An 18,845-nucleotide genomic window follows, 5' to 3' on the forward strand; every position below is an offset into this window, starting at 1 on the left:
ACTCTAAATCTTTATCACTATTAGTACTTTAAGGTACTGTACCTTACTAAAATCCAGGCACTTTATTTTTTTTTCAATATATGAAATTTACTGTCAGATTGGTTTCCATACAACACCCAGTGCTCATCCCAAAAGGTGCCCTCCTCAATACCCATCACCCACCCTCCCCTCCCTCCCACCCCCCAGCAACCCTCAGTTTGTGCTCAGTTTTTAACAGTCTCTTATGCTTTGGCTCTCTCCCACTCTAACCTCTTTTTTTTGTTTTTTTTTTCCTTCCCCTCCCCCATGGGTTTCTGTTAAGTTTCTCAGGATCCACATAAGAGTGAAAACATATGGTATCTGTCTTTCTCTATATGGCTTATTTCACTTAGCATCACACTCTCCAGTTCCATCCACGTTGCTACAAAGGGCCATATTTCATTCTTTCTCATTGCCACGTAGTACTCCATTGTGTATATAAACCACAATTTCTTTATCCATTCATCAGTTGATGGACATTTAGGCTCTTTCCATAATTTGGCTATTGTTGAGAGTGCTGCTATAAACATTGGGGTACAAGTGCCCCTATGCATCAGTACTCCTGAATCCCTTGGGTAAATTCCTAGCAGTGCTATTGTTAGGTCATAGGGTAGGTTTATTTTTAATTTTTTGAGGAACCTCCACACTGTTTTCCAGAGTGGCTGCACCAGTTTGCATTCCCACCAACAGTGCAAGAGGGTTCCCATTTCTCCACATCCTCTCCAGCATCTATAGTCTCCTGATTTGTTCATTTTGGCCACTCTGACTGGCATGAGGGGATGTCTGAGTGTGGTTTTGATTTGTATTTCCCTGATGAGGAGTGATGTTGAGCATCTTTTCATGTCAGGCAAACACTTTAACTTCAATTTGAATTTCATGTGAGACATAACAAATGTCTTACTGAAAGTCATATGCCATGTTTGTTTCTTTTATATTTTAAATGTATATGCCTTTAATTTAGACTGTGAACTTTTAAGATGGTTTCTGTTCCTTCTGAAATCCTTAGTTTCTCCTAATTGTTTTTAAAATTAAATTGTAATGGACACTCAACCATAACAGTAGCTTTATGTTGTGCCCCAGGAATTTGTCCCCCATAATTTGATTATCTCTGGATTTCTGTAGTATGTTACTGAATCTGTAACTTTACATTTCCAGTAACATCCAACATCTTCAGTAAGTTTATAGACTTTAAAAAAATGCTTTGTCCACCATTAGAAAGCTGATTGGGGGTTTAGACCAAACATTCCTCTTACATCCTCATTTGTTCCCTCTCATTTTTGTTTAGTTTCCCCTATTCTTACATGAGTATAAATTTGGTTATACAGAGCTGTTTGCCTTTCCTGCTTTTTTTTGCCCATTACAGTTTTCTGTATTTAACAGCCCTTCTAGTTCTACTCCAAATAAAATATTTTGTATTTTTTACTTGGGACTACAGAAATAATGTATTGGCATCCTCTCTTATCCAGTAGATTTTGGCATGCCCAAATCTGGAAGTGAAAAAAGCAACAACAACAACAACAAAAAAAAAACAGAGCAGCAAGGAAAATCGGTAAGCTTTATCCTGCAGCAAAAATATCAATCTGTTCTTAAGGAATTAAGTGCTTCACAAAGGTGAGTTCTCCATGTGACTAAGGCTTCAATTATTCATCGTGGACAGTAACCCAGTGCAGTTTGAAGGTCCTTGTCATTACAGGTGACCTAGTAAATGTTTGACAACTAGCTCACCAGGAAAGAAAAAAAAAAAAAAGCTTTGATTATGGTGTTTGCAAATTTCTTGGGGTAAATATCCCACTGTGGCTCATTTCAGGCTACCACAGGACATCACAGAACACAGAATTAGAAGAAGGTATATATTATCAAACTATAATATTTCTATAATACGGATATGATCACCATAACCACAAAAACATGGATAATAGTAAAATGAGGAAATGAATTTTGAATATTTATTATTCTTATATATTGGATTTTAACATAATTGTCAGCTTGCATAGTTAATTCTTCATAAAGGCTGTGTTTAACAGCCTGCAAAATTTCTAAAAATGTTTAAATGTACTCATAAAGCAGTATAAGCCAGCTCTAGCATATACTGCTTTCTGCACTCTTAGTTTTGGAAGTGACTTAGGCAATAGCTAATATGAGTTGAATCCTTCATGCCTTTTTCATATTCCTCCATGTATATGATACCTTGTTATGACTTTATTACTCTTTAAAATCTTCTGAGCCAGCTGTAAATGTTTAATTTGTCACTTGTAAATAAACACAAACAAAAGGAACTCCATAAACAATGGGAAAAAATAGAGACATTTCCTCAAGGAAGAAATATAGACAGCAAAACAGCACATGAAAAGATGCTGAACATCATTAGTCACTAGGTAAATGCAAATTAAAATAACAATGAGCTATACCACTACATACCTATTAGAATGGCTGATTAAAAAGACTGGTCATAACAGGTCAGGGGGAATTGGAATTCTCAGTATATAACTAGTGAGAATGTAAAATGGTACAACCACTTGGAAAACAGCTTGGCAGTTTCTTAAAAAGGTAAATGTATACCTATCATAATCCACCTATTCCATTCCTACCTATTTGCCAAAAAGAAAACCTATGTCCATACAAACGCTTATACAAGAGTATTTGTTATATACAAAAACTGGAAGCAACCAGAATGTCCACCGATGGGTGAATGGATATAGAAATTGTGGCATATCCATACAAAGAATACTACTCAGTAGTAAAAAACAAAAAACAAAAAACTGTTGAGTGACACAACATAGGTAAATCTCAAAATTAATTATGCTGAGTGAAAAAAGTCACGGAGGGCATGCCGTTTGATTCTATTTAAATAAAATTATAGAAAATGCCAACTAAGCTATAGGACAAAATGATCATTGGCTTCAAGTGGGTGCAAGGAAGAGGAGTTGGGTTGGGGGAACAGAAAGGGTTTACAAAGGACTACACAGACACTTGTAGTGAGGCATATGTTTATTATCTTGATTTTGGTGATTGTTTCATGGGTGTATACATATGTCAAATTACCAAATTGTGTACTTTAAATATATGTGATATACTGTATGTCAATTATATTTCAATAAAGCTATAAGAAATTTTTTTTTAATTTTTTTTAACATTTATTTATTTTTGACAGCCAGAGACAGCTGTGAGCTGAGCGTGAGCAGGGGAGGGGCAGAGAAAGAGGGAGACACAGAATCTGAAGCAGGTTCCAGGCTCTGAGCTGTCAGCAGAGCCTGACACAGAGCTGAAACTCACGAACCGCAAGATCATGACCTGAGCCAAAGTTGGACGCTTAACCGACTAAGCCACCCAGGCGCCCCCATAAAAATTTTTAAAACTATGGTCTGGCCAATGAAGATGAGGAAAAGGCAACTGCTTTGTGCTGGACAATACATTTCTATCTTTGGGAGTAAAACTGTATAGGTTCTTTAGGCAAGCCCTGACCACATTGCTGGCTTATACTGAGATGTTGAGCAACTGAAATGCTCATGTTTTTATCACATGTCTGCTGTTAAGCCAGATTCTCTTCATCTTTACACTTTACACTTCTTTACACATTTTATACTTATCTCTGCTATATTTTATATTATTTATTTCTCATAACTATTATAGTGAGGCTTTGGTATTAATATTTATTAGACAATTGGTTTTTCAGATTCTGTTTAGTGAACACTAGGGAGGGATACTCACAGAACCATCTGAGGTATCCTGAGTGGGTGTGAGGATTGGAAATGCGGGGAAAATGATAAAGATCCTCAGTAGGCAAGGCTCCAGCCTCCAAGTCAGGCAGCTTCTTTGTTTTATAGACTTAAGGGCTCCTGAGGGGAAAAAGTATGAAAATCACCTCTTAAGTTTTCTACAAGCTAAGGCCAGAAGCTAATGCATAGCAGTTGCTCAATAAATATCTGCCAAACGGATCTTGATTAAATTTAAAATGATTCTTTTATGGGGCACCGGGTGGCTCGGTCAGTTAAGGGTCCAACTTCAGCTCAGGTTATGATCTTATGATGGTTTGTGGGTTCCAGCCCCTCGTCCAGCTCTGTACTGACAGCTCAGAGAGCCTGGAGTCTGCTTCAGATTCTCTCTCTCTCTCTCTCTCTCTGCCCTTCCCTGGCTTGTGCTTTCTCTCTCCCTCAAAAACAAAAAATATCTAAAGGAATAAAAATAATAAATAAAATGCACTCTCGCTTCTTTCTGCACTCCCTCTCATGTGGCACATAAACATTTATTCTGTCATCTGAGTTTCTTGAGGTGGAAGTATTAATTTTTGAGAACTGCTATTGATTTTACACTAAGAAAGGTACCGATTGCAAGGAAGATGGAAGAACAGAAGGATCCTGAGCTCACCTCCACCCCCCACCCCCGCCAGACACACCCACACTGCAACTACATTTAATATAACTCACTCTGAAAACGACCTGAAGACTAGCAGAACAACTTTTCCACAGCTACTGATATAAAGAAAAAGCCACATTCATTACAGTAGGAGGGGCAGAGACTCAGTCAAGAACCAAAACCCCTGACCTGGCAACCCACAAGTAGGAGGGATATCATAAGATATCATAGGAGTTCCTCTCTAAGGAACGAAGAGATCAGGCTCCACATCAGGCACCTCTGGCTGTGGGGACCTGCACAGGGAAGATAAATCCCCATAAAATCTGCCTTTGAAGATCAGTAGGACCACCATAACTCTAAGAGAGCCAGAAGGCAATAAGAAACAAAGACGCCACTCATAAGGCCAGAGCACTAGATCACTTAGTCTGAGACCCAGCACAGGGGCAGCAGTTTGGAAAGCACCTGGGTTATACATGAAGGAAATCTAATTTTAGGGTGTTCTGGAGGGGCAGGGCAGTACTGGTGGGCACCATTTTTCTTGCCCTCTTTCCGCTTAGCTGGACAGACGGTTGTGTGAGCCAGTTCTGATACTCTCCATCTGTCCTGAGAAAACTACTTGCTCCTCCCCAGCATTTCCCTACAGACCTGTCCGGTCCAATCTGCACCACATCTGGCAAGCAGCCTCAGTTGTTTTTTGGGGTTTGTTAATTGGTTGGTTGGTTTGTGGTTGGTTTTTAAGATTTTATTTGGGTAACTCTATACCCAACATGGGGCTTGAACTCACAACCCCTAGGTCAAGTCACATGCTCCACCAACTACCAATGCCCTTCCAGAGCAACTTCTGCCCCAGGGAGGTGGAGTGCTAGCCCCACCCACCAGCATGCCCACCAAAGGTGGAGGTGAGACTCTTAGACTTCTACACTGGAACTAACCCTATCTACCAGCACACCCACTACAGCCAGATCTCATAACTGCACAGGGGTCCACCCCTACCCACCAGTACACCCATAAGTAGTCATGGCTAATCACTGCAGCCAGCCAGGCTGGAGGCCAGACCTGCCCACTAGCATGCCTGCGGCAGTCATGCCAAGTCACAACAGGAGGGTGAATGCAGTCCACAGAGGAGACATCCTTGGATTACCTGGTTCTGGTGACCAGAGAGGATTGTGCTACTGGGCCCCACAGGACACCTTCAACATAAGGCCACTACTTTCAAGATCAGGAGATAGAGGAATATGTTCCAAACAAAAGAATAAGGCAAAACCTGAGAAAGAGAACTAAACAAAATAGAGATAAGGAATCTATCTGATAAAGAGTTCAAAATAATGCTCATAAAGATGCTAACCAGATTTGAGAGAAGTATATGAGCTCAGTGAGAACTTTAACAAAAACTTCAAAAAAATCAATCAGAGCTAAAGAATACAATAACTGAAATGAAAAATACACTAGAGGAAATCAACAGCAGATTAGAGAATACAGAAAAATGGATCAGTGATCTGGAAGACAGAGTAATGGAAAGCACCCAAGCCGAACAGTAAAAACAAAAGAGATTTAAGGAAAAAAAAAAAAAAAGATAGGTTAATGGACTTCTAGGACAACATCAAGTATACTAACATTCATATTATACAGGCCCCAGAAAAAGAGAAAGGGGCAGAAAACAATTTGAGAAAACAACAGCTGAAAGCCTCCTTAAGTTTAAGGGGGATGAAAACAGACACCCAGGTCTAGGCTATACAGAAAACCTCAAACAAGTGAGCGCAAGGCAGTCCACACCAAGACACATAATTAAAATGTCCAAAATTTGGGACACCTGGGTGGCTCAGTAAGTTAAGCGTCTGACTCTTGATGTCAGCTCAGATCATGATCTCAGAGTTATGAGACTGAGCCCTGCACTGGACTATATGCTGGCATGGAGCCTGCTTAATATTCTCTGTCTCCCTCTTCCTCTGTTCCTCACCCACTCAGGCACATGCATGCACTCTCTCTCAAATAAATAAATAAAATGTCCAAAATTAAAAACAGAGAATCTTAAAAGCAGCAAGAGAAAAGCAAATAGTTACATACCAGGGAAATCTCATAAGGCTATTACTTGGCTTGTCAGCAAAAATTTGCAGGCCAGAAGGGAGCAGCACTATATATTCAAAGTGCTCAAAGGAAAAAACCTATAACCATGAAGACTCTACTGGGCAAGGTTATCATTCAGAATTGAAGGAGAGATAAAGAGTTTCTCAGATAAACAAAAGTTAAAGTTCAGCACCACTAAACCAGCCTTACAAGAAATGTTAAAGGGAATTCCATAAGCAAATAAGAAAAGGCCACAACTAGAAGAAAATTGTAAAAGGAAAAAATTCCACTTGTAAAAACAAACACATAGTAATGGTAGTAGATCAATTATAAAGAAAGAGCTGGGGGCGCCTGGGTGGCTCAGTTGGTTAAGCGTCTGACTTCAGCTCAGGTCATGATCTCGTGGTCCGTGAGTTTGAGCCCCGCGTCGGGCTCTGTGCTGACAGCTCAGAGCCTGGAGCCTGCTTCAGATTCTGTGTCTCCCTCTCTCTCTGACCCTCCCCCATTCATGCTCTGTCTCTGTCTCAAAATAAATAAATGTCAAAAAAAAAATTTTTTTTAAAAAAAGAAGAAAGAGCTGGTTCTCTGAAAAGCTAAAAACCTTTAGCCAGACTCATCAAGAAAAAAAGAGAAAGAACTCAATATGAGAAACAAAGGGGATGTTTCAACTGACACCACAGAACTACAAAGGATTGAGACTACTATGAAAAATTATATGCCAACAAATTGGACAACCTAGAAGAAATGGATAAATTACTAGAAACATACAGTCTCCTGAGACTGAAGGAGGAGAAAATCTGATTACTACTAAGAAAATGGGATCAGTAATAAAAAAAATTCCCAACAAACAAAAGTCCAGGATCAAATGGCTTCACAGGTGAATTCTACCAAACATTTAAAGTTTATTTATTTATTTATTTTGAAAGAGAGACAGCACATACGCACATGTGCACACGAGTGGGGAAGGGGCGGAGAGGGAGAGAAACAATCCCAAGCAGGTTCTGCCCTGTCGGCACTAAGCCCGATGTGGGGCTTAAACTAATGAACAGTGAGATCATGACCTGAGCCAAAACCAAGAGTCAGACGCTTAACCTACTGAGCCACCCAGGTGCCCTGAATTCTACGAAACATTCAAAGAACTGATGCCTATCCTTCTCAAACTATTCCAAAATATAGATGAGGATTGAATGCTTCCAAATTTATTCTATGAAGCAACAATTATCCTGGTAACAAAACCAAAGACACTACAAAAAAAGAAGTACAGACCAATATTCCTAATGAACATAGATGCAAAAATCCTCAACAAAATTTAACAAACCAAATTCAACAATATGTTAAAAGGATCATTCACCACAATCAAGTAGGATTTATGTTGGGGATTACAGGTTCAATACCTGCAAATCAATCAACATGATATGCCACATTAACAATATGAAGGATAAAAATCATGATCATTTCAAAAAATGCAGAAAAAGCCCTGGTCAAAACTCAACATCTATTCATTATAAACACTCTCAACAAAGTGAGTTTAGAGAGAACATACATCAACAAAATAAATGCCATATTGGAAAAATCCACATCTAACATCATATTCAGCAGTGAAAGGCTAAAAGCGTTCCTCTAAGATCAGGAACAAGACAAGGATGTCCACTCTCACCACATTTATTCAACATAATACTACAAGTCCTAGCCACAGCAATCAGATAAGAAAAATAAATAAAAGGTATCCAAATTGGTAAGGAAGAAGTAAAACTTTCACTATTTGCAGATGACCTGACACTACATATTGAAAACCCTAAAGACTTCACCAAAACGCTATTAGAACTAATGAATGGAGTCAGTAAAGTTGCTGGATACAGAAACAATATACAGAAATCTGCCACATTTCTATACACTTAGAACAAACCATGAGAAAGACAAATTAAGAAAACAATCCCACTGACAACTGCATCAAAAAAAAAGAATAAAATACCTATGAATGAATTTAACCAAGGAGATAAAAGAAGCGTACTCTGCAAATTATATGGATAAGGCACAAATAAATAGAAAGATGTTCTGTGCTCATGGATTGGAAGAATTAATATTCTTAAAATGCCCATACTTTCCAAAGCAATCTACAGATTCAATGAAATCTCTATCAAAATACCAGCAGTATTTTTTACAGAACTAGAACAAACAATCCTTAAATTTGGGTGTAACCACAAAAGACCTCAAATAGCCAAAGTAATCTTGAGAAAAAAGAACAAAGCCAGAGGTATCACAATCCCAGTTTCAAACTGTACTACAAAGCTATAATAATCAAAAGAATATGGTACTAGCACAAAAATGAACACAGAGAATCAATAGAGAGGAATAGAGCCCAGAAATAAATCCACGCTTATATGGTTAATTAATCTAAAACAAAGGAGGCAAAAATATACACTGGGGAAAAGATAGTCTCTTCAATAAATGGTGTTGGGAAACCTGGACAGTTAAATGCAAAAGAATGGAACTGGACCACTTTCTTAACAATATACACAAAAATAATGCAAAATGGATTAAAGACTTAAACATAAGACCTGAAATCATAAAATTCCTAAAAGAAACCATAGGTAGTAAACTCGGACTTAAACAATATTTTTCTGGATCTGTCTCCTCAGGCAAGAGAAACAAAAGCAAAAATAAACAACTTGTACTACATCAAACTAAAAAGCTTTTGTAAAGCAAAGGAAACCACCAAGAAGACAAAAAGGCAACCTACTGAATGAGAGAAGATATTTGTAAAGGACATATCTGCGAAGGAGTTAATATCCAAAATGTAAAAAGAACACAAACAATTCAACATAATAATAATAGTAATAATAATAATAAAATTTAAAAATAGAGGACCTGAATAGGCACTTTGCTGAAGACATACAGATGGCCAATAGACATATGAAAAGATGATCAACATCAATAATCATCAAGGAAATGCAAATCAAAACCACAGTAAGACATCAACTCATAGCAGTCAGAATGGCTAGTATCAAAAAGACAAGAAATACTAAGCGTTGGCAAAAATGTGGAAAAAAGGGGACGGATTTCTTTTTTTAAATTTTTTAAGGATTTTTAAAGTTAATTTGATTTTGAGAGAGACAGGTTTAGGTTTATAATCTTGTTGGTACTCTGCGAGTGGCGGGGGCGGGGGGGGGGGGCGGGCAGAGAGAAAGTAGAGAGAGAATCCCAAACAGACTCCACACAGACACTTAGAGTCTGATGTGGGACTCGAACTCACGAACCTCAAGATCATGACCTCAGCTGAAACCATGAGTCGGATGCTTAACTGACAGAGCCACCCAGGCACCACAGGGAACCATTTTCTTGGTGGGAATGTAAATTGGTACAACAACTATGGAAAACAGTATGGAGATTTCTCCAAAAATTAAAAATAGAAATACCATATGATGCAGTAATTCCACTTCTGGGTATTTACTCAGGAAAATAAAAACACTAATTTGAAAAGATTACACAATGCTGTTTATTGTAGCATTATATACAATAGCTAAGATATGGAAGCACCTGAGTGTTCATCAATAGATGAATGGATAAAGCCCTCCTTCCAATTAAGTTGAGAAAACTGAGTATTAATGGTTAACTTCCTGCGTCTTTCCATTTAAAATTATCTTTGTTTTTACCCATTCTAATCTTCTTCCCTCTAGACTCTGATGTTTACCCATTGTTCAAAATCAAATACTCAATTTTTTGACCCACAGTCATCTCTTGTGAAGAAAATGACTTCATCTATTAATCTCTCTGTTCTACATCTCATCTCTCTCAGGATTTCCTCCAGACTATAAATATACTCAAACCTCTCCCATTCTAAAAAAATATCCTCCTTTGACCCTGAGTTACTCTAAGCTAATACTCTATCTTCTAATTTCTTCTCATGGCCATGCTCTGCACTTTTTCATTTTCCATTCACTTCACAACACGCTTAAATATAAATTATGTCAACACTACCTCAATAAAATTGAGTCATCAGTGACAAAATGTAGTTGACAAGTTCCTAACCTTTAGTATATTTAACTTCCTGTACCATTTCACACTTCAGATTTTGAGTAGTAGTCAAATATATTTAGAAGAACAAAGTAGGAATGGATGGAAGGAAGGGAAAAGTTGCTTTTAAACTTGAGTACCCAAGGAATTATAAATAGTTGTAGTAGCCAGAATAATGCCTCCCCATGATCTTCTACTCCCACTGAAGATGTTTACATCCCAGTTTCCCTGGAACCTTTGAATATGTTATGTTATATAGCAAGGGGGAATTAAGGTTGTGGATGGAATTAAGGTAGCTAATCATCTGGCCTTCAAGTAGGTAGATTTTCCTCGATTATCCATGTAGGCCCAATATAATCATAAAGATCCTTATAAATGAAAGGAGGCAGACAAGTGTGTCAGATTAATGTGATGTGAAAAAGACTAACCAGCCACTTCCGGCTTTGAAGATGGAAGGGAACCATGAACCAAGGTGCCGGCAGCCTCTAGAAGGTGGAAAGGGCAAGAAAAGAGATTCTGCCTCAGAATCTCAAGAAAGCAACCAACTCTGCTTATACCTTGATTTTAGAACAGTAGGACCCATTTCAGACTTCTGACCTCCAAATATCTAAGATAACTTTTTTTAAGCCACTAAATTTGTAGTAATTTGTTGTATCAACAATATTACAATAACTATTTCTAATTTTCCTTTAAAGTACAGTTGAATCTTGTGACTTTTTCTATTGAGTCTGATCTATTGAGTGGGGGCTTGGAAGTGATGATAGGAAGGAAACCAGGTTCAAATAAGAGTTCTTTATCACTGCAACTACTCTCTTGTTGATCTTCATACTTGCTTATAATCATATATAAATACTGACATTCTATTACCAGAATTAAAACCATTATGAAAACTTAACAGGGTGCATACTTGCTTTAGGAAAAAAAGTATAAGGAAAAAAAGGATAACGTAAGATTGTATTCTTCCCCAAGTGAGGATAGGAAAAGAAAGCTTGTTAGGGAGCAATTGATAATAGCAGGGGAGAAAAATGTGGGTAAACCAATCTGGCACTAAAAAAAAAGAAAAGAAGGGGGTCCCAGAGCCAACCCAAACCATACAGTGACATCTAAGGTTAAATATAGATTCGTTGGCTACCAATCTCCAACTTTCTAAAGCTTTCATTCAACCACTCAATATGATTTTACCTTCAGTCCAATTATTCCTGATCTGTTTGAGTTCTTGCCCTAAGTTATAGGAAGTAACTAACTCCTGTTACTTGAAGGTAGGAGACTTACTTGCTAACAAAACAGAAAGGTAGGATGCCTCATTTTGATGAGCAGAGATCAGTCCTGCTATATCAACTTGAAACTCTATAGAATATTTTCTCATAGTAACATAAAACATATACAGAGGTTGGATTTAGAGAATGGCCCTAATAGTAATTCTGGAGACAGAATTACTTTCCTATTGCATATTGTGTTCTTAGTTCCAGAACAGGAATGAACCTTAAAATGTACCTAAGCCCTTTCTTTCTCCTTTTACTTTCCCTAAACTTTTTAAAAGTTTATTTATTTATTTTGAGAGAGAGAGAGAGAGAATGCTCGTGTGCAAGCAGGGGAGGGACAGAGAGAGACTCCCAAGCAGGCTCCCCACTGTAGCACAGAGCCCAACTCCAGGCTTGAACTCACAGTGAGATCATGACCTGAGCCAAAATCACAAGTTGGACACTTAACCAACTGAGCCAACCAGCACCCCTTTCACTTTAAAGTCAAGTTATTTATCTGTCCTACCTGTCTAGCATTTCTTGACTTTACTCAGAGTCATAAAGTCAGACTCAACAAATGTGACTTTAAATGTGACAAAGGGATTTTTATAACCTCTACACCAGTTTTTCTCAAACTAGAATCTTTGAATTTTTTACCAGACTTTTCCCGTTTTGTGATTTATTTCATTACTTTATAATATAATCATAGTCCAAATCACCCTGATTACCACTTATAACTAAATACTGCCATGTGATTCCAGAGCCTGTGCTGTGTTTAGATTTATGATCTTGTTGATACTGTGTAATAGCACTTGTGTCTCAGGCAAATGAGAACAGAAATAGGTAATAAATGCTTCTTTCTGGCCATATGAAAGTCAAATGACATCAGTGAAAGAATGAACAAGATCTCTTAAAGGTCTAGTAGAGAAAACTGGCCATCATATACGGAACACAACAGTTAGTACAGACAGGCCAAATTTAGAAGAACCTAAACTGTGGCAGATCTGTATTTCTGTTTCAAGAAGCAATTTTTGCAAAAAGTAAAAAGAAAAAAAAATCAAGTAGCACATAGATACTAATTTTATTAGTTTATATTTCTCTACATTTAGTATATAAATTTTAGTTTCAAGATTAATGAAGAGGTAAGAGCATAAAGAGTTCATATTAAGAGTTATAAAGATAACTGGAGGAAACTCAAAAAAAATTTTTTTTTCTTTAGGTAAGCTCTGCCCAGTAAACACACTAAATATACTATGGGTCCTTATTGCAAATACTCTATTTTAGGTCTTTCCCACAATCACATCTCATCTAGATATTTCAATAGCATCCCAAGTGGTCTCTTTGCCTCTAGTTCTCCACCCCATTGCAGCAAATATGTAACTTTAGTTACATATTTCACACTGCTCTCATAGTTATTTTTTTGTGATTAAAAGACCAAGACTTTTTTATGTTAAAATTCAATTCTCCCATCCCTTACCCTTCAGAATAGAATCTGAATTCATTACCATGATATGTTAAGGCACTCAATATATCCAGCCTTATCTTTCAACTGTTTTGTCTCCTCATTCTTTTTAAGGGTTGTTTTTTTTTTAATGTTTTATTTATTTTTGAGACAGAGAGAGACAGACTGTGAGCAGGGGAGGGGCAGAGAGTGAGCGAGACACAGAATCCAAAGCAGGCTCCAGGCTCTGAGCTGTCAGCACAGAGCCCGACGCAGGGCTCAGACTCACAAACTGCGAGATCATGACCTGAGCCGAAGTCGGACGCTTAACCGACTGAGCCACCCAGGCGCCCCCCCTTCTCATTCATTCTTTCCTCTGCCCTCCCCAAACCCCTTAGAGTACTTGCCAAACTTGTAGTTTTCAAAACTTACCAGGTCAAGTTCTCTGAGACTTTGCATTGTTCCCTCTGTGTAGGTGACTTCCTCTGTTCCCCACCCCCCTCAGCTATGATTTTGTTTAAAAACAATTCTCTTACATATAGAAATTTTCCCTGAGCACCCCCAGTTAAATTAGATACATTAAAATTACTCTATGCATGCATTTATGTCATCACATTATGGTGACTATCTGATCCTTAATGGTCTCCCCAATTAAAAGACTTTCTTAAAGGTGACATCTGGATCTTTCATCTATGTATCTTCAACATCTAGCTCAGTGCCTTGCATATAATAGGCATTCAATATATTTTTAAAAGTTAACAGGAATATGGGAGTAATTTGCCAATAGATCTCTATTGCATTAACATTCTTCAGCCTAAACCTTCACTTAGGGAGAAACCTCCCCACTTGGCCCAGTCAAATCCAAATATCACTGACTGACAAACTGTAGGAGTCTCGGTTTTGCCTCAACCTACATCAAAAGCAGTCCCATATTATAAATGGATGTTTTTTTAAAGCTATAAATAAGAAGGCTTTTGGAAGGCAGAATGTACTATCATGTGAACAATGTTACAGTGACTAAATTTCAAGCTAGCAAGTACAGAAATGGCAATGAAGTTGTATAAAACTGAACCACCATGGTGGTAGCTGGAATTCTGTGCTCTAGGGCAGGAGATCTTACAGTGTTTGAACAAAGAGGAGAAAGAAAAAAAAAATATCCTTATTTCTTGTTTCCTTAAGAATAGTTTTAATTTGCCTTTGACATTTTTCTTCCCACTTTTCTATGGAAAACCTGTCTCATACTGTTCTCTTACAAAGTATGTATATGGTAAAGCCCAATCTCATTATTGTTAACTTTTGAGATTAAATATGCTTTGATGATGGGATATCTCTGAAACTGTCACATTTCTTCAACACCAAATAAGCCAAATTCTTTAAGGTTTTTTTTAGATGTAGTGAAATGTTTCTTAATAAGTTTCATTCTTTTAGTGCCATGTTAAGTCACTGTTTCTGTGCAATGAAAAAATCAACAGGTACTAGATAATGTGTATTAAAACCTATAAGTCTCACATAAGTGGCTCCATTAAGTCACTTAGATATGATATAGATCAGATCCATCAGAACCACTATGCACAGCGTAATTCTTTAATAAGAGTGTATTAACTTCTTAAAGAATTCTCACATAGATTTATTTAAATAATCAAATCCAATACTGTAAACACTGATCATTTCTGGTCTAAATCACACTCTATCTCTGTTTCCTTTGCATTTTTTACATTGTTATTGAAGCAACAAAGATTATAGTTATTGTCGGGAAGTAATATTAATTCAAATTACATATTTTAACTACTGATAAAGTTAATTTGTAATTTGTATACTGGGACCCACAAAATGGAGGCTACCTAAGTGGCCTGGCCCACGTCACAAATGTAAACCTAAGCCAGTCTGCATTTACAAAAACGCCTGTTGCCTTTAGATTTTTTACATTGTTATTGAAGCAACAAAGATTATAGTTATTGTTGGGAAGTTAATATTAATTCAAATTACATATTTTAACTACTGATAAAGTCAATTTGTGTATTGGGATCCACAAAATGGAGGCCACCTCAGTGGCCCAGACCACATCACAAATGTAAACCTAAACCAGTCTGCATTTACGAAAAACACCTGTCAGGGAAACCTAACACATGCCAATCACAATCCTTCAAGTCAGCTTTAGCTCTAGCTTACCTTACCCTAGAACACAGGACCTGTTAGCCTTACAAGGAAATCCCCAACCTCCTAGCCAATCATGCCATTTTCATCTTGCTGCTCTAATACTTTGTAAAACTGGCTCCTGCCCAAAATCCCCTCAGAAGAGGGGGTACTATGTTCCCCAATCCATGGATTGTTTCCTTTCAATAAGGACATCAAACTTGTTACTAAACTGTTTTAGCGTTCTCATTTGATACTACCTAATCCTCAAAATCTGTATCTAGACGATTTACCCAATTTTCAACCTAACTTGATTTCATTTGAAATTTTAAAGAAAAATTTTTATCTATTTAGACTATTTGTAATTTCTCGCCATAATTATGAAGTTTTATTTTCAAGGAAATACAATGTATTTCAAAGAAATACAAAATTAATTATAAATTAATTTTTAATCACTATGTTTTATTAAATAAGATTGATGAAAATACCACCAAATTAAAAACTAATTAACAGCAAAGCCTTATTATTATATTAAAATCTAATCTAAATTACACTGTATTGAAGGAAAAACCGCTTGTTGACTAAGTTTTTCACCTTATACAAGGCTACTGTATCTCATTTATCATCAGTAATCTGAGAGATGCTGAGATATTGAAAAATATTTAGTAATAAGCTTTCAGGGTGATTTCACATTTGGTTCTAATTAATATTTTTATTATTTTTTAAAACGTTATTTATTTATATTGAGAGAGAGAGCATGTGCACAAGCAGGGGAGGGGTAGAGAGAGAAGAAGAGAGAAAGAATCCCACGCAGTCTCCACACTGAGAGTGTGAGGCTTGAACTCACAAACCTTGAGATCATGACCTGAGCTGAAATCAAGAGTTAGACAGACATTTAACCGACTGAGCCACCCAGACGCCCGTCTAATTTCTTTTTAAAAATCTACATTGAAATAATTCACATACCATAAGATTCTTTTGAAGCCTACAATTCCGTGAGTTGTAGCGTATCTATAGAGTTGCATAACCATGATCATTATCCAATTTCAACATATTTCATCACCTCCCCCCCAAGACCCTATACTCATTTAGCAGTCACTCCCCATCCCCCCTGCCCCTAGCAGCCAGTAATCTACTTTGTCTCTATTTGCCTTTTCTAGCAATTTCCTATAAATGGAATGATAAAATATGTTGCCTTTGTTTCTGGGTTTTTTCACTTCACATTTTCAAGCCTCAAGACACACGTTGAAATATGTATCGGTATTTTGTTCTTTTTTTTAATGTTTCTACTTATTTATTTTTGAGAGAGAGAGAGAGAGAGAATGAAAGCAAGTAGGGAGGGGTAGAGAGAGAGAGACAGAATCTGAAGCAGGCTCTAGGCTCTAAGCTGTCAGCACAGAGCTCAATGGTGGGGGGTGGGGGGGCTTGAACTCACAAACCGTGAGATCATGACCTGAGAAGTTGGACGCTTAACCAACTGAGCCACCAAACGCCCCAAGTGTTCTTTCTTATTAATACTATTCCATAATAAGGATATACCACATTTTATTTATCCATTTATCAGCTGGTGGGACTTTTGGTCGTATCCACTTTTTAGCTATTATAATGTTACTCTGAAGATTCATGTATACAAGTTTTTATGTGAAAATGCTCAAATGTATTTTTAGCTCAAACATTTGTGCATGGTTTAGTATGTACCAAACACCAGCTTAAAAAAAAAAAAAATTTAACATTTACTTATATTTGAGAGAGAGAGACAGAGAGAGTGTGCACAAGTGGGGGAGGGGCAGAAAGACATGGAGACAGAATCTGAAGCAGGCTCCTGGCTCTGCACAGAGCCTGATGTGGGGCTCAAACTCACGAACAGCGAGATCATGATTTGAGCCATTAACCAACTCAGCTACCCAGGCACTCCAAACACCATCTTAATTTAAGGTCGAAATGATGTTCTTAGCATAAAACAGTTCCCTAAACCACATCAACTTGTCTTGATCATAAAATGAGATTTTGAACTGACAAAGTATAGAGAGGAGTAATTTAATTTTTATGCGAACAATATGAAGTAACATTTGGTTGACTTGGTTTCCAAATCACCTATTACAAGCAGAATATGTAAACATACATTCTGAATATAAAATCTGGACTACAACATTTACAATTTAATTAAGCTAATAAAATGGCATACACTGTGTTAGAGCCAGTATCCCTAACACGTTATAAAATTCCATGATAAAGTTACAAAAATCTGAAAACAGACTCAACAATAATAAACGTATGTACCAATCTATATTAAATATATTTATTCACACATAAATTTTAATTAACCCTGGTACTGAGGTTTTTATAATTATGTGGCTTCAATGATACATTCACATACTAGTTTTGGGGTTTTGGGGTGATGGTGAGGTTCAGAGCTGACAACCAAGAAAGAATTCTTGAAGATGTCTTTAGTGCAAAAAGGTGACTTTATTAAGGCACAGGGACAGGGCAGAAAGAGCTGCACTGGGACTGTGAAGAGTGACTGGTTATATACCTTCAGATGGGGCAGGGGTTAGGGACAGCATAAGGCTCTAAGGAATTTTGGAAGCAAGGTTTCCAGAACCTTGAGGGGCTAGTTGTTGTTAGGAAAACGTCATGTATTACTATTTAGTAAAACCTCAGTCATGAGACCCTTCAGATGTACATCAGGGGCCATATGCTTGGAGTATAACTGCCAACATATACTGGGGGTTAAGTATAAAGGAGGTTTGCAAAGGAATTTTTATGTGTTTAAAAAGACACACAGGAATCCTGTGGCGGGGGTGGGGGTACAGAAGTACACAAGTATTAAATCCTGACTCTACTACTTAATAATTTTATGAGCTTGAGTGTTTCATCTATATAATGGGTATTTGATGAGATGATGAATTAAGAGACCCCATACATAGTGCTTCAAGTAACAATTATTATTAACACTTATTTTTAAGAAATTTACACAGTATTTTAATTTCATTGTAGGTTATTATTTTAATTTTGCAGTTCTTCCACCACATCTTATTTGCAAAGGCGTGTAATAAATAAAAGTGATACAGTAAAACCTAAGTTACCAGAATGCTTGGGAAATGAGTCATCTGGATAGGTAAGTTTTCCATAGGGTACGTTTATATGCATAGAAAAAAAATCAACGAATAGGATAAAACTATTTCCTAAACCTATTATATACTTCCATGCATTCTTAATGAGAATATACTGGTAGTAATTAAGCTTTTTTAAATGAATTTTAGTGATTAATGAATCACTACTGTTATGAATATAAGTTATAATTGAATGTTAACATTTCACAATCCTTTCAAGGCTTACCAACAGGAATAAGCCCACTTGACTTTACCTAAAATTTTTTATCATGAAGTTCATGGATAGAATATAGGAAGTATGTGAACTCGGTTGGGGAAAAAAAATTACTGCTTTATTTTTACTAATCTCGAACTGAAATGTAGTGTTTCCTTCAATTTTGAATGTAAGCAGCAAATAGCTATACCTATGTCTGTATCACCAATAGGAATGAGATACTTTATATCACATTACAACTATTGCTATGAATT

The 18,845-nt window shown here is 37.0% G+C and overlaps 1 long non-coding RNA gene across 4 annotated transcripts in view; it reads left to right on the top strand.

Annotated features, from left to right (window-relative positions):
* The window catches only part of LOC109247519 (uncharacterized), a 43,837-nt gene extending 25,436 nt beyond the window's left edge, over positions 1 to 18,401 (top strand). For 2 of the 4 annotated variants that reach the window (XR_002071767.2, XR_002071764.2), the window contains exon 3: positions 1,485 to 3,133. This is a non-coding gene — a long non-coding RNA (uncharacterized LOC109247519). Of the gene's footprint in view, positions 1 to 1,484; positions 3,134 to 3,169; positions 3,950 to 18,282 lie in introns of those variants that run through there. The other 2 variants (XR_002071769.2, XR_008421722.1) reach the window with 2 other exon arrangements.
* The last annotated feature ends 444 nt before the right edge of the window (positions 18,402 to 18,845 follow it).

This window comes from Panthera pardus, unplaced genomic scaffold (assembly GCF_024362965.1).
Source record: "Panthera pardus isolate Hobbes unplaced genomic scaffold, ASM2436296v1 HiC_scaffold_13, whole genome shotgun sequence".
Lineage (NCBI taxonomy): Eukaryota > Metazoa > Chordata > Mammalia > Carnivora > Felidae > Panthera > Panthera pardus.